We start from the raw sequence: 16,217 nt of genomic DNA, 5'->3' as shown, positions 1-16,217 counted from the left end.
ATGATATTCTGCTATACTCATAGAATGCTACCTAGCTCACTTGTCAGAGAGGCTTCATCCAGCGACAAGTGGAAGCAGTCGCAGAGGCCCACAGCCAACCACTAGGCAGAGTTCAGGGAAAGGATGCTTGTGTATTTGAAGGCGAGAGACGACGAAGACTGCATCTCTCTTTAGTCTCGCACACGTCAGATCTTCAGGTTCACGGATCGAGCCATGGGTTCTTCAAGTCAGTGAACTCCAAGTTCATCTCACTAGCCCAAAGTAAGGAGAGAAAAATGCTGGGACACTTGGCATGGTGGCACACGTCTGTAAGCCCAGCACTCTGGAGGTAGAGCTAGAGAAATCAGAAGTTCAAAATCATCCTTGACCACTTAGGGAGTTGGAGGCTATCCTGGTCCTATCTCTTTAGAAAAGCTCAGATTTCTAACACACAGTACACATAATCATTTGAATTTTGGATCTGTGACCATTTGTGAATTAAGATATTCAATATATTAAATTGTCAAATCTTGAGGCCAAATGTGTGCATATGAAATAAAGAAGACTTTAGAACAATAAAGAACTAGAAAGAATCAGAGTTATTCTAGGTGTATCCAACTATGGGTTGAGTCTGGCCAGAAATAGCTATGAATGAGACCCAACACAAATCATAAAGTTTATTAAAGCATTATGAGTTTCATTTCTATAATTCTTTTCAATTCAACTGTGAGATTCTTTTTAAAAGAAGATTTGGCTACCAAATACAAATAGCCAAAACACTATGAATGTAACATTTATATAATTCCTCATTGTTTCATGGTTCTTCTTGCTGTAGGTAGTTTATTGTATATATGTGTAATGATATAAATGTATGTGTAAAAATATTTAATTAAAAAAAATTGGCCGGGCAGTGGTGGCGCACGCCTTTAATCCCATCACTCAAGAGGCAGAGGCAGGTGGATCTCTGTGAGTTCGAGGCCAGTCTGGTCTACAAAGCAAGTCCCGGACAGTCAAGGCTACACAGAGAGACCCTATCTTGAAAAACAAAAAAAAAAAATTATAGAAATAAAAAGATTTGTTTTTGTTTTTAATTATGTGCAGATTTATGGGCTGTGTGGGTTTGTGTGTAAGTGCAGTGTCTGAGAAAGCCAGTCGAGGGAGTTGGGGGGGGGGGTCCCTGCATCTGCAGTTACAGGCTGTAAGCTGCCTGATCTAGGTGCTGGGAACTGAACTCAGGTCCCCGGCATGAACAGTATGTGCTTTTTAAACCACTGAGCTGCCTCTCCAGCCCTGTGTGGTTTCAGAGCATAAGTTTTGAAAATGACAATATTGTGTCAAGTCAGAAACAGTGGCACAGGGCTTTGAAGGAGAAAATTTTGATGGAGAAAATATAAGCTCACATGGCTTGTGAGTTTCAGAGGCAGGGAGCGAGGACAGTGGGTCTGAGTCTGCGGCTCCCTCCGCACAGGACAGCTGTCTAATCGTATAAAATGTTAGAAGTGAGCAGTGAGTCAACAGCCGCAGAGATTTGAGGAAGGAGAGCTCGGAAGACAAACATTTGGGGCTGAGTTTTGACACATGGTTTTGAGGCTTAACATCATGGCATATGCTGACAGTGTGGAAGTACATAGATTTATGAACTTGGAAGTCTTTTAAAATTCTGGAAGGAGCTGATGCCATATGTCCTAGCTGAAATATACGACACAAACCCTAGACCACACTTTGGATTCCTTCATCTCTCCCCTCCCCTCTCTTTCCCACTGTTCAGCAAGCCCTCGAGGAGAGCTTTTATGGATCTATTATTTCAGCTCGGATATTCACCCGCCTTCCTGAGTGTTGGATCCTGTTAGATACATCTCCATGATCACAGTATCTGTCCCCATGGGCTCGTGGGTTCCTTTGGCTGCTGGTTGAATCCTAATGAAGCCCGTCTCGTTTTATTCTCAGGTTTCTCTTTTTCTTTCCTTAATTTTGGCATGTACTGAAATGTGCGATATATGCACATGCGTATTTGTATGTGTGTGGGTGCTTCTGTCTGTATGTGCACATGGGTGCATGTGAGCGTGGAGGCCGGAGGTTGACATGGGCATCTTCCTTGGTTGCTCTCCACCTTTTGATTTTATTGAGACAGGCTGTCTTGCTAAACCTAGTGCTCTCCAACTGCAGATAGTCCAGCTAACCTCCCTTCTGCGGGAAAGTACTTTATCTATTGAGCTGTCCTCCAGCCCTAGATCTCTTTCTTTCCAAAGACCTTTTTTTGCGGAGTGGTTTTGAGCTCACAGTGATCCACCTGCCTCTGCCTCCCAAGTGATAAGATTAAAGGGATGCACCACCATGCCTGGCTCCCAAAGACCTTTTTAAAAATATTTGTTTGTTTATTTATTTTTTATTGTAGGAGTTCTCTGCCTGCATGTACACCTGCAGACCAGAAGAGGGCATCAGATCCCTTTATAGATGGTTGTGAGCCACCTTGTGGTTTCTGGGAATTGAACTCAGGACCTCTGGAAGAGCAGACAGACAGTGCTCTTAACCAATCACCAGCTCTAAAGACATTTTTATTCACTATACTTTCTCGTTCCAAAGCCACCAGCTCTCTTTGCAAAGGCAAAAATTATGTACTGTTATTTGTTGCTGAGACAGAAGACCCAACTAAAAACAACTCAAGGGAGGAAGGGCTGGTTCTGTGCGGAAGGGCATGCTGATAGAGTTTGGGACAGTTGGCCAAACTGCATCCACAGTCAGGAAGCAGACAAAGATGAATCCTAGGCCTCAGCCATCTTTCTCCTTTTAATTCAGTCTTAGACCTAGCCCCAGGCAAGGATGCTGCTTACTGGGGATGGAGAGGGGGGGTCTTCCCACCTCAGCTGAACCCTTCTGAAGACTCACTTGCAGACATGCCCAAACTCTTGCTAATGTTTTTGACATAAGTTTTGATAATAAAACCTAGACAATTCTTTATCCTTTGAAGTTGACAGTCTGTATTAGCCATCGCGTTTATTGTTGAGCTCTTACTGAGCATGGACGGGAGCATTAATGACAACTGTCTGAGACTGATGGCAAAGCCAGATACTCTTAAAAATGAGCTCAGTACAGCAGAGGGGCTTCCTGATTGTCTCCATGGCTACTAGCTAGACACCGCTGATGAGTTAATTTTGAGATAGCTACAAGGAGTGTGTGTAGATGTGGTCAGGAACGGGATCCCTGCCTCTTCAGATGGGACCAATGTGCTGCTTTTTGACCACATGCATGCATTTCCCAAAGTCACATAATGTTTACGTAAGTGCTTCCTGTTTGTGGCTTCACCAGAGCTGTGTTCTACGTTGTTACACCCTTGAGACTTCCCGAGTCACCACATTCAGACGCTGGTGACATCACTGCTTCTCTAGTACCTAGCTCTTGATGCGTGTCAAAAACTCTGCCCTACATTACTTCCCCACGCCCGTATTTCCCATAAACTTGCCATACGGGTGTGGGTGCTGGCAATTGAGCCCAATTCTTCTTAAGATGAACAAATGCTCTTAACTGCTGAGCCATCCCTCTCACCCTGCCTGAGGGACTTGTGTGCTTGGTGTTTCACTCTGTTGTTGTATCTCTCTTTTATTCTGCTGGTGGTAAACCCCCTTTAATTAGTAAGTAAACAGTTTTCTTCCCTGTTGAATGATCGTGTGCAGATAACGTGAGCAGAGCATTTGGTGTATGTAGTGAGGCTCTGTGGTCATTGCTGTGTCAGCCAGGTGCCTGCTTTCTAAGCATCCCTACCATTAGCTGTAGGAATCTGTCCTAGGTTCTCTGAGGTTAGCACTTTCCCATTGGGAGAGCTTCGAAAAAAGTGTATTTCACCTTCACCCAGACCCCACTGGCTTCTGGGAATTTTCAGTATTGTGATAAATGGGTATTAAAGATAAACTACTTGGGGACTTGAGAGATGGCTCAGTGGTTAAGAGCGCTGCCTGCTCTTCCAGAGGTCCTGAGTTCAATTCTCAGCAACCACATGGTGGCTCACAACCATCTATAATGTGAGCTGATGCCCGCTTCTGCAGATAAAGCACTCATATGCAATAAATAAAATAAATAAATCTTTTTTTAAAAAAAAGATAAACTACTCTGGGCTAGGGAGCGAGTTTAGTTGGTCAAATGCTTATAGTGCAAGGATAAGAATCCAAATTAGATCCTAAGAACATATGCAAAAAAAAAAAATCTGGGATGGTAGAATCCCAGAATCCCAGTGAAGGAGGTTTGGGGGGTGCGGTGGCGGCAGGCACATGGCTGGTGGTCATTAGGCTTGCCAACCTAGCCTGCTTGGGAGAGCTAGCTCCAGGCTAATCCCCCTCCCCCCTGCCCGCTCCGCCCCGCCAACCCCCCACAAACCACCACCACCAAAAAGCTCAAGGTGAAACACGCACATGTGCTCATCCACATGGACACACACACAGAGTGCTGCCAAAGCAGGTAAAGAGTACTGCCATGATGGAGAGCCATAGGCCTCAGCTAGTCACTGTGTGGGGGCCCGCCCCTCAGTGGCTGTGGCTAGTCTACACCCAGCACATATGCCCTTTTACACGGAAGAGCAGAGGGAGCAAGGGCTGGCTGTCATCTCACGGCCAGTTTCAGGATGACGCTGATCAGTGATCCCTGATGGCGTCTTTGAGCCATACCATCAGTGAACCCTTAGACCTTTCCCACCCCACGCTTCCTGTTTTGTGAGAAAATAAGTCTCTAAGCCCAGGAAACTGGACTCAGACACTGACTCATGGAAGAAGCTAAAAGTTAAGTTTTATAGTTCAGTGATTTCTTTCACTGCACTCCAAAGACATTTATCAAAGGATTGGGGGGACGGGGCCTGGAGAGATGGCTCAGAGATGGTTAGAGCACTGACTGATCTTGCAGAGGTCCTGAGTTGCCTTCCTAGCTCTCATGTTGGATGGTTCACAGCCTCCTGTAATGCTAACTCCAGGAAGTCCTCGGGTAGCTGCCTGCATGCACATGCATGCACACTAATGATGAAGACGACGACAGAGAGATTGTGTGGAGGGAAAGAACTGAGACGTTAGTGCCTGCTACCAAGAAAGTCCCAGTCTTTGAGGAAGATAAAATGCAGTGGCTTCCCAAACAATCTAATGAGCTGCAACAACATACAAGAGTGTATGAAAGATTTGACTTGCATGAACTCTTACCCTGTACACAAAGCCCTTACTTTATGGGTCTTGCTTTTAGCCCTGCCTTATACTGCTAAGGGATTAAGGTTCGGAGAGGATATTATTTGTTTAAGACGACCCAGTTGGTCACGGAGCTGTGACTGGACCCAGCTGGTCAGACTCACAGACCCTTATCACCTGTGTCGCTTTGTCAGCTCTGAGTGTTCTCTTGTAGAATGTTCCCTCGTTTCCTCTGCACCTGGATATTAAGACATGAACACTCAATGGCAAATGTCACGTTACCCCAGGGAAACAGTGACTAGGCATATGTGACAATCTGACCTGCATGAGGCATTAGTGAATTCTGTTCTGTTGATGGAGAGCAAGCCTCATCTCCCTGGAACTAAGGATCCCCTCCCTCCTCCCCCCCCTCTCTCCCCCCATCTCTCTCTCTCTCCCCATCTCTCTCTCTCTCTCTCTCTCTCTCTCTCTCTCTCTCTCTCTCTCCCATCTCTCTCCTCTCTCTCTCTCTCTCTTCTGGGAATCCAAACATAAGGGATTATTTTTAGTCAAATATGGGTATGCACAGCCTAGGACTATGGATTCAGGTTGCCCCCCAAAAATGGATTCATGGTTTTGCTTTTTAATAAAGGACAGAAGAAGTCCTAAATCAAGGCATTTAAAAAATACTTTAGTGAAGCCTGCAGGTTGTTGGGAGATCTCTGCTGTTGGTTTCCTTTGCTATCTGACTGCATTGATTAGTTTCTGGGTTGGTTTCTCTTGATACTTACAAATATTAGTTAGGTCAAATACAGAGGCCAATGGATGGCTGTTAAGGGGTGGAAGATAGCCTGAGATTCTCTGGGCCTGGGTTTGCAGCCTCCCAACCCTTCACAGTGAGCTTCATAGGGTCTTGTACTTGGATGTGACTTGCTACCCCCTTCCGCTGCCATCCCCTGGGAAACTTCAGTTCCCACCTCTCCTATCTGGAAGGCAAATGAAATCCCTGGAAATTGTTGATCTCAAGAAAGGGATTTTTTTTTTGTGTGTGAGAAGTTACAATCTCCCTGTTCTCAGGAGATTTCTGTCTAAGAGTTAAACGCATGAACATGGTCGAGCAATAGGGATTGGGTTCAACTACAGGACTGGGAGGCATTTATGTTTTAATTTCCATGCGTTTCTTTGTTGTCTGATCTTATGATTATGTGTTATGCCTTCTCTGGATGTAATAATCACCTTTTCTGTGGAATCGAATCCATGGCCCGAGGCATGCAAGGCACAAAGGCACACAGCTCCAACCACCACACTTTTAAAAAATATAGTTTATTAGTTTACTCATATTACATCTCAACTGTTATCCCATCCCTTGTATCCTCCCATTCCTCCCTCCTTCCCATTTTCCCCTTACTCTCTTCCCCTATGACTGTGACTGAGGGGGACCTCCTCCCCCTGTATACGCTCATAGGATATCAAGTCTCTTCTTGGTAGCCTGCTATCCTTCCCAACCACCACACTCTTGGTGCTCCCAAAATGTACAATAGCTCCTGTCTTCTGAGAGCGGGAACTTTCTAGCTCTCCCAGCCCACACCTTCATCTTGAATTTGACATAAGCCTTTTATCTCATCTGCCAACTCAATGGCTCTTGTACTAGGTTTCCCCTGTTATGTTTCCAAAGTCCAAAAGAATAGCTCGTCATCTTCCCCTGGTGCTGTTCACAATGCTGGGCACGGACCAAGGCAGTCAAGCGGCACAGCTGTGCAGACGCTCCTGGTATCATTTGTGGGGTTTGTACCCTGCGCACATTGTCACTGTCTTCTTTCTCCATATGGAACCTCATTGTTTCTTTTAATTTTTAAAAAACCGTGTTTATGTAAGATGGAATACTCTTTAGCTGACGTGAGTTCCAGCTGCATTTCATATGTGGCAATGAATTTTTAGAGAGGAAAGCTCTTTTTTTGTAGAAAATTTACTTGGAATAAGTCGTATCCTTGATACTAAAGTGCCTGAAGTTCTGAGTTTACTTCGGTGACGCCAGTCAAGGTTTCCCTTTGCTGATTTGAGTTGTCCCCTAGGACACTGCACCCTAGGACAGGTGCTATGTTTGGGAACTGCAGTCATTGCATGGGCATTTAGGAGTTCTGGTTTATTTATTTATTTATTTATTTATTTATTTATTTATTTTTTTCCTCCTTTATTAATTTATTCTTGTTACATCTTGGAATATACCCAGAAGATGCTCCAGCACACAGCAAGAAAATTTGCTCAACCATGTGCATAGCAGCCTTATTCATAATAGCCAGAACATGGAAACAGCCTAAGTGTCCCTCAATAGAAGAATGGATAAAGAAACTGTGGTACATATACACTATGGAATACTATTCAGCTATTAAAAACAAGGAATTCCCGAAATTTGTGGATAAATGGATAGGAGTTCTGGTTTAAAGCAGAAGCAAGTCCACGCTTGTTATATCAGTCATGCTATTTCATGAGACGGGATGTGGGGCTGGGGAAATGGCTCAAAGAACCTGCGTTCCCTTTCCAGAACCCAGGTAAAAATGCTAGAGACTGGGAAGGTGGAGACAGGTGGACCCCTGTAGCTTGCTGGCCGGCTAGCCTTGTCTAACTGGAAACATCCAGGCCAGTGAGAGACGCTGTCTCAGAAGATAAGGTGGATGCAGGAGAGATAGCTCACTGGTTAAGACCACTGGCTTTTTGCAGAGGACCTGGGTTCTGTTCTCAGCACCTACTCATGGCTGACAGTTGTCTGTAAGTCCAGTTCTAGGGGATCTGACATGCTCGTGTGACCTCTGCAGATACCAAGCAGGCATTTGGTGTACATATATACATGCATTAAAACACTCATATACAAAAAATAACTATTTTTACAAATAAACCAAAGGTTGATGGTTCCTGAGGTTGTCTTCTGACTTCTACTCAGACACATATGTACACACATCCACACACATACATGCAATGTACCTGCACACACACATGTGTAGGCACACATATAGGCACCTATACACACAGAGAGAAAATAAGTAAGTAAGTAAGTAAATAAATAACCCAATGGTGGGTTTGCAGTTGCTATCCCTGTTTTCTGTGCAACGACACAAAGGTGGCACAGCCATATCCACTGGAGTCATGGTGAGAGTCATGAAGCCAGCACAGCTGCTTGACACAGTTCCAGCAAAGCTGAGAGGATTGCTGCAATCCTCTATCTGTAACCTTTGGGCTTTGGTCTCTGCGCGTTGCATTATGATTCAGTTTATGTCTCTTCCTGAGAGAAATTACGTGGGAGTCTTTTTAGGAAAATCTCAGAATTTGCTTTATTTGGCTGCTCTTTGGAAGTCTCCCTTATTCTCTGGAGATCATTAAGCACAGATAAGCACATAGCTAGATAAGGGCATCACTCCAGGAATCTTCTTGGGGTATCTTGCCCCTGAGCAAACTCAAACAGTATAATTAGTGCAGGGCAAACAGAGACAATTGACAAACTTGGGCTGGCCAGGAGAATAGATTACAGATTCAAGGTCTCTTTTTATTATAGGCTTAGAGCTCTCTAAAGATGTAATCTAAAGACAGGGAGTCATACAGGATACACCCCTAGAGAAATAAAAGTCAGAAAATAAAATAAATTGACTAAAATAAGATTTTCTTATTTTATAGTATAGATGATGAAACATTAAGTTAGGTGTTCATATTTGCTATTCATAAAAAGACCAGTTCAGATATTTTCTGTTTGTCTGGGATCCTCTCAAACTGCACATACTGCCAGTCTAAATGCAGACTGTCCTATAACAAACGTTTGCTTTGGAGAAGACATTCTTTAGATTCTTTAAACTTGAGTTACAGGACTAGTAATAATAATAAAATCTGTTCTGTTTGTATTTTCTAATTGTAACTTAACTTGTAACCCTGGGCAAGTAATGAAAAAACCAAACACATGCTCTGTACCCTTTGGATAATCATTAGTCTCTCTCTGCTCTGTGAAAGTTGTATAAATAAGGAAGCACCTGGTTGCTCGTGAGTCAGCCACAGCGGCCTGATTGCTGGAAGTCAGAGCAGCTAAATTCCTTATCTCCCTCGTGGGGGCACCCAGTCAGCAAAGACCCACTGACTCTCCTTGCAAGGGAAGCAGCTCCCTCCCCCCACCCCAGCACAAAGGCACAAAAAGCTCCGGGCGTTTGACTCTTCCTTAATCTTCTCATGCAAGGTAACAGGTTTTATTATGACACCGTCATGATATCACTGGGCCTTATGTACCACTCATCACTATGCTGTCTTATCCCTCTCCGTGTTAGTCCCTTCCCCCACCCCCAAAGCCCTATTTCTGTTTTTATGCTGCATGCACGGGGTATCACATACATGTATAGGTTCCATATATGAGAGAAAACATGCGTCATGTAGGGGAAATATGTCAGGTGGATCGGGGCCCAGGGGGCTCTGCTCAAACTATTGCACTAACCAAGGACAATACATGCAGTAAACATCGAACCCCTACTCTGATCTACCCAATGGACAGCACATTCTCCACAGTTATGTGGAGAGCAGGGACTGAATCTGACATGAACTCTGATGCCCCATATTTGACCACCTCCCGTTGGTGGGGAGGCCTGAGGGCACCCCAAGAAGAATAAGCAGGCTCCCAAGATGAGACTTGATAGCCTATGACCATATAGTGGGGGAGGAGGTCCCCCTCAGTCTTAGACCTAAAGGAGGGGAATAGGGTGAAAGCGGGAGGGAGGGATGGGAGGATACAAGTGATGGGATAACAATTGAGTTGTAATCTGAATAAATTAATTAAATAATAAAAAATCTGTGATAAGGAGTTTCAGCAAAGGTTAAAAAAAAAAGAGAGATAATCTAAAAAGCTGGATTGTATGAACACTTCAGTTAGCACAGGATATTTTCCTAGTCTTATCTTTTCTGACATGAAGATCCCCATAAAAAATCAGATATTTATCTATATGGCACCACTGTCAAACTATAGAAAGCAGTTCCACCATCAAAATTATATAAAGCAGATAAGGGACATTGAGAAAGTGTAATCCCAGATACAGTAATATGCATCTTATAGTTTTAATTATCTGTCAATTAATTTCACATGGCTAGCACTAAAAAGGTAACCAAATATGCATGACATTCAACTCCGATTCATAAAAACTGGTCTCTGAGCAGCCAGGTTTGGATGTCTGGATCTGTTCCAGTCAATTTGAGGTGAGTTAGCTTGTATCAGCGAAGTGCTCAACACAGTTTACAAAGTAGCCCTCAGCCCCACTCTCCAACCTTGGCACGGACTTTTCCATCCACAGGTACACCAGCTACTGGATACATCTGCTTCTGTGCCTCCACCTCAGAGACATCCTGTGACTGGCAGTCGCTGCACCTGAAGAGGACAAGGTGGAACTCATGCCAGAGTGACGGACACAGAACCGACTCTTGGACCTTCGAACGTCTGGGTGCTTGCTCGTTTTGACTTTAGAATGCTTGCATACACATAATGAGATACTTTGGGAGGGGACCCAAACATGAGCACAAAGTCCACTGTGTTTTACACACACACACACACACACACACACACACACACACACACACACACACACACACACTTATTTAATAGACTGAGAGCGATCCTATACACTGGAGTGGATTCTCACTTTGACTGTGCCCATATGAGGTGAAGTGTGTAACTTTCTACAATATGTGGTATCACATTGACATTAAAGTTCTTGTTGGTTTAGAGCATTTTCAGCCTCAGATTTCAGATTAAGAATGCTAGGTAGGTGGGCTGCAGAGATGGCTCGGTGGTTAAGAACATTGTCTGCTCTTCCAAAGGTCCTGAGTTCAATTCCCAGCAACCTCATGGTGGCTCACAGCCATCTATAGTGAGATCTGGCGCCCTCTTCTGGCCTGCTAGTGTATGTGTGGGTAGAACGCTGTATAATAAAAAAATCTTAAAAAAAAAATGCTAGGTAGGATGGCTAATAGCGTTTGGTTTTGAATTACGTGTGTATGTCTGCGTCTCTCTGTGTGTCTCTGTATGTATGAATGCAAGTGCAAGAAGAATCCAAAAAGAAGGCATTAGATCCCCTAGAGCAGGAGCTCCAGGCAATTGTGTACCACCAAGTGTGGGCACTGGGAATTGAACTTGGGTCCTCTGTAGAGGCAGTACATGCTCTTAACTGCTGGGCCATCTCTTCAGCTATAGTTTTGCTGGTATTAATTGTCGAACGGCTTGGATTGAGAAATGTCTCGTGAACTACTAAAGCATACTTCTGGGAGTGTCTGTCTGTGTGGTGCTTACAGACACTATTATTTTAGGCCATGGGATTTCTGAGGCAATGAACAGATTCCTTTTTCATGGATTCATTATACAGGGCATTGCTTCCTAATAAGGTGGCAAAAGGCAGGCTGTGGGCCTCATTGGGGGGAAAAAGTGGATTAGTTACTTTTCTGTTGCTGTGACGAACACTCCTGCCAGAAACTACTTAGAGAAGAACTTATTGTTTTTACAGTTGCAGAGGGATGCACCCATGGGAGGCATGGCAGCGAGCCGCAAGCAGGGCAGCTGGAGGAGGGCTCGGAGAGCTTACATCTCCATCACAAACACAAAGCAGAGAGAGCAAACTGGGATCCTTAAACTCTTAAAGTCCACCTCAAGTGGCATACTTCTTCCAATAAAGCGTCACCGTAAACCTCCACAGACAGTGCCAGTAACCGGGGACCAAGTGTTCAAAGGCTTGAGCCTGTAAGGAAGATTTTCATTTAAGCCAGCATAGTGGTATGCGTGGGGCTGTGCCTTGCCCACATCTATTCCTGGATCCCTTTCTCTGCTTCTTGGCCACCATGACACTAACTTCTCTGCCCCCTACTTGTGTGTGTGTGTGTGTGTGTGTGTGTGTGTGTGTGTGTGTGTATTGCTACAGGAACTTCCTTAGGGGATCTGATAGCTCCTGACATTATTAGGACCGTGTCAAAGATGTGACTGTCACCAACTGAGTGCCCACGGGGAGAGACCTAAGTGAGGAGTTCCTGCTATGCTCTAAGAGATGAGAGAAGCTGAACTTACCCGAGGACCTTGCTACATCTCTGGGGTTCTTTTTTCAGCAACAAAAATTGAGTGTAATTTTCTTTCTTTCTATCTTTTCCTAGAAAGAAACAAAACCTCACAGTTTGTGTGTGTGTTTGTTTGTTTATTTCGCATGGGCCACAGCCCAAGTGTGGAGGTCAGAGGACAATTCTTCACTCCTACTGTGTGTGGTCAGAGGACAATTCTTCACTCCCCCTACTGTGTGTGGTCAGAGGAAAATTCTTCACTCCTACTGTGTGTGGTCAGAGGACAATTCTTCACTCCCACTGTGTGTGTCCTGGGTATTGAGTTTGGGTCATCTGTAGACAGCAGGTGCTTTTACTTGCTAACCTATTTGCCATTCAGCATCTAACTGCTTTTTCCTTTTCCTACCTGAGAAAGGGAAAAATGTACACACACACACACACACACACACACACACACAAACACACACACACATACACACCAACATATATGCATGCACATATACACACACATCACATCTGGGTATATACACATACACACATATATAAATTTGTGCACACATATCACAAATGTGTATACACACATACATACACATATAAAAATATATCTGCACACACATCATACACACATATAAATATGCTTGCATATATTACAAATGTGTACACACTTATATGCACACACATCACATCTATGTAGACATATATATACACAAAATGTGTAGATATGCACACACATATGCTAACAGTATACACATATATGTTTAGATATATACACATATACATATATACACATGCAAATGCATATGCATATGTTTATGCACACACATGAACATGAATGCACACAGTTACATATATGTTCTGGATTCTCACTTTATCTCTTTTGCATCTGTGCTTTGGATTTTCCCAGGAATGTGTTATGATTGACATTTCATCACTTTGTTTTATGTGTTTTAGTGTATAGCTTCAAATTCTTTGTAGGATATTTTTAATGTATAAAATAATGCATTAATAAAATTTGCTGTAAGAATAACAGCAGGATGAGGCATAGGCTTTGTCCTTCATTTGAGAGAGAATTATGAGGTTATATTTCTTGTATAGAGGGAATTCATTGTTGGGCATTGGTGGTATGTATCTGTAACCCTGGTACAGGAGGTGCAGGCAGGGGTGCATCAGGAGTTCGAGGTTGGGTTACTTAGCATGGTGATGACTTTGTTAGCCTACACGTCTCCAAAGTCCAGACTAGCCTTTGATTACAAATAAAAAAAGTTGCTACCTATGATTTTGTTTTGTTTTTGAGACAGGGTTTCTCTGTGTAGCCTTGGATATTCTGGACTTGCTTTGTAGACCAGGCTGACATCAAACTCACAGTGATCCACCTGCCTCTGCCTCCCAGAGTGCTGGGATTATAGGCATGCACCACCATGCCCAGCTTCTATCTATGATTGCTATTGGATATTGACATTTGAGCAAAGTATAGGCAGATGGGATATTTTGAGACAACATAAGAGGAAAACATTGAGAAATGTAGACTTCCTAATCCAATGATTTTGAAACAGATTATATTTATTTATGTTTGTATGTGTGTGTGTGTGTGTGTGTGTGTATGCACATATGCACATATCACATCACACATGGAGAAGTCAGAGAGAGCTTTCAGAAGTTCTCTCCTTCTATCTTGAAGGTTCCAGAAATGAACTCATGTCACAGTCTTGGCAGTGAGTACCTTTACCTGTTAGCCATCTGATGTCCCTCACACAAGTTTTTAAGAACACATTTTCACAACTATCATGCCAGCTCATTGAACACATGAGCATATCATGTGTTTCCCTCATCTTCTTCATTCAGGTTCAGTGGCCACTGGATGCTCTTTTTCCGCCTATTTAGCTGAGTTATTCAGTGGCCTTAATATGGGCTCCACTTAGTGTTATTGTTATATGCACTAATTATATACAATTCATGATACTTGAGTTAGTCACATAAAAACTGGATTAACTTATCATCTGGGAGTGAACGGAAAGAGATGTTGAACAATTTTAGTTTTCCTCAATAAAAACAAGTGCCAGATCTTTTTATCAGTGGGGGATCACCAAGAGGAAGGCAGCACTGGAACAGCCAGAAACAGCATTAACACAAAAATGAGAGTCTGAAGATTGTTTAATAGCAGGACAGCAATCCTATGTCTAATCCTAGTGTTTTCATTAAATGTGAACTGACTCAAAGCACGTGGGTCGGCCTTACTGTCAGCCCAAAGTGGGAACATGACAAACATTGGTGCTGGAAACAGGCGTATAGAAAGGAGCTGGAGGCGTTGCCAGGGAGTCTCCAATGGTGTTTACATGTCGAAGGCTGGATGAAAAATATTCATTCAAGAGTTTGTGCTTTAGCAGGGTCTCCAGCTGCTCTTTTGGAATGACTAAGGCCAATAATTAATTCAAGATATAAAACACATCCAGGTGTGGTGGTACACACCTTTAACCCCAGTACTTGGCAGGCAGAAGCAGATGGATCGCTGTGAGTTTAAGGCCAGCCTGATCTACATAGGGAGTTCCAGGCCAGTCAGAGCTACACAGAATGACCCCGTCTCCAACAAAACAAAACCAAACCAAACCAAACCAGCCAACCTGCCAAACCTGTTAGGTGTCTGGGATGACCTGGAACATTCCATCCTCCAAGTGTTAGCCCCTTCTTGGTCTTAAAACAGCCTCCTTGGAAGCCAAGATCAAAATACCCATTCTTCCCACATTTGTTCTCCGGCTTTCCAGGACTCCCTGCCGAATTAAGAAAAGCAGGTGCTTTTCTTTTACCAGCACCAGAGAAAATGGGAAAGGTAGTATTTACAATAGACTCTGTTTTGCTCAATTTCCACTGCATTTTATTTTTCTCTTTTCTCTCTCTGTCTCTCTGTCTCTCTCTCTGTCTCTCTCTCTGTCTCTCTCTCTGTCTCTCTCTCTCTCTCTCTCTCTCTCTCTCACACACACACACACACACACACACACACACACACACACACACAGAGAGAGAGAGAGAGAGAGAGAGAGAGAGAAAGAGAGAGAGAGAGAGAACAGACAGAGGCAGAGGCAGAGGCAGAGGCAGAGACACACAGAGAGGATGTGCTCAGCCATCTATGTGTGCAGGCACAGAGGAGCCTAGAATGAATACAGATCTCTTGCTGCATGAGTTAAAAGCAGCGTGAGGCTCTGGGGTGTGAGGACTGGACTCTGGTCCTCTGGAAGACCACTGAGCCCTTTCTCAAGCTCTCTACTGTCTTTTAAAGAAGGAAAATAATTCATATAAAAGGCACATAAAATATCGCAAGGATATTGAGTAGTTTAATTAAAACTCACTGTTATTTCATTTTAATAATCTCAGCTGTGCTATGTGTCATTAGTTTTCTATTAGTTTCCTTATTACGGTCATGGTGCTTTATAAAGCAGAGCTATTAAAATTAATGTTCTACAACACAAAGGATAATTAGTTTATTGTAGTCTTCAGTGGTCCTACAAAGATTAATTTCTGTAACACTATTCTTTTACTTTCGTGTCTTAGCTCTAAGCCTGGACTTCTGTTATTGTAGAAAAAAAGGAGTTTCTGTTCAAATGCTTTGTTTTGTTTGGGTGTTTTCTGCTCCTTGTTTGCTGTTGCAAACACAGCACTACCCAGATTTCACTCTGGTCCTTAGGCTACAGCAAGGAAGAGTGCAGGCTGACAAGGTGGTGGGTGCAGTGGGTCCTGGTGCCACTAGATGTCCCTGCGTGGATGCTCTGTCCCCTGTAAGTAGACAGCCCTTGGGATGAGACAACCTGGTGAAGAGTGCTCTCTCAGGAACCATTGGTTGCAAGGAGCTCTTGATTCAGACCTTGGGCCTGGCCACCTTCCCCCTATCTCATTGCCATGTGGGATTCTAAAATAAGTAAATGAAAAAATGAATGAATGAATAATTTAAGTTAAAAAAAAGAGAGACCATGAAGGTCACATTTGTTCATTATTATGAATTAGCACATGGCTTCTCGAGGATGAATTCCAGAGGACTCGACTGGACTTGAACTTGCA

The 16,217-nt window shown here is 43.5% G+C and overlaps 1 long non-coding RNA gene across 3 annotated transcripts in view; it reads left to right on the top strand.

The window, feature by feature from the left end:
- LOC311588542 overlaps positions 1-16,217 on the top strand; it is a 172,834-nt gene that overhangs the window by 51,616 nt on the left and 105,001 nt on the right. For all 3 annotated transcript variants that reach the window (XR_014776241.1, XR_014776242.1, XR_014776243.1), the window contains exon 2: positions 10,427-10,573. This is a non-coding gene — a long non-coding RNA (uncharacterized lncRNA). The remainder of the gene's footprint in view (positions 1-10,426; positions 10,574-16,217) is intronic.

This window comes from Acomys minous (genome assembly GCF_964271855.1).
Source record: "Acomys minous genome assembly, chromosome: 17".
Classification (NCBI taxonomy): domain Eukaryota; kingdom Metazoa; phylum Chordata; class Mammalia; order Rodentia; family Muridae; genus Acomys; species Acomys minous.
Note: the sequence above shows the minus strand (reverse complement) of the source record. Positions and strands in the feature narration are given on the sequence as shown.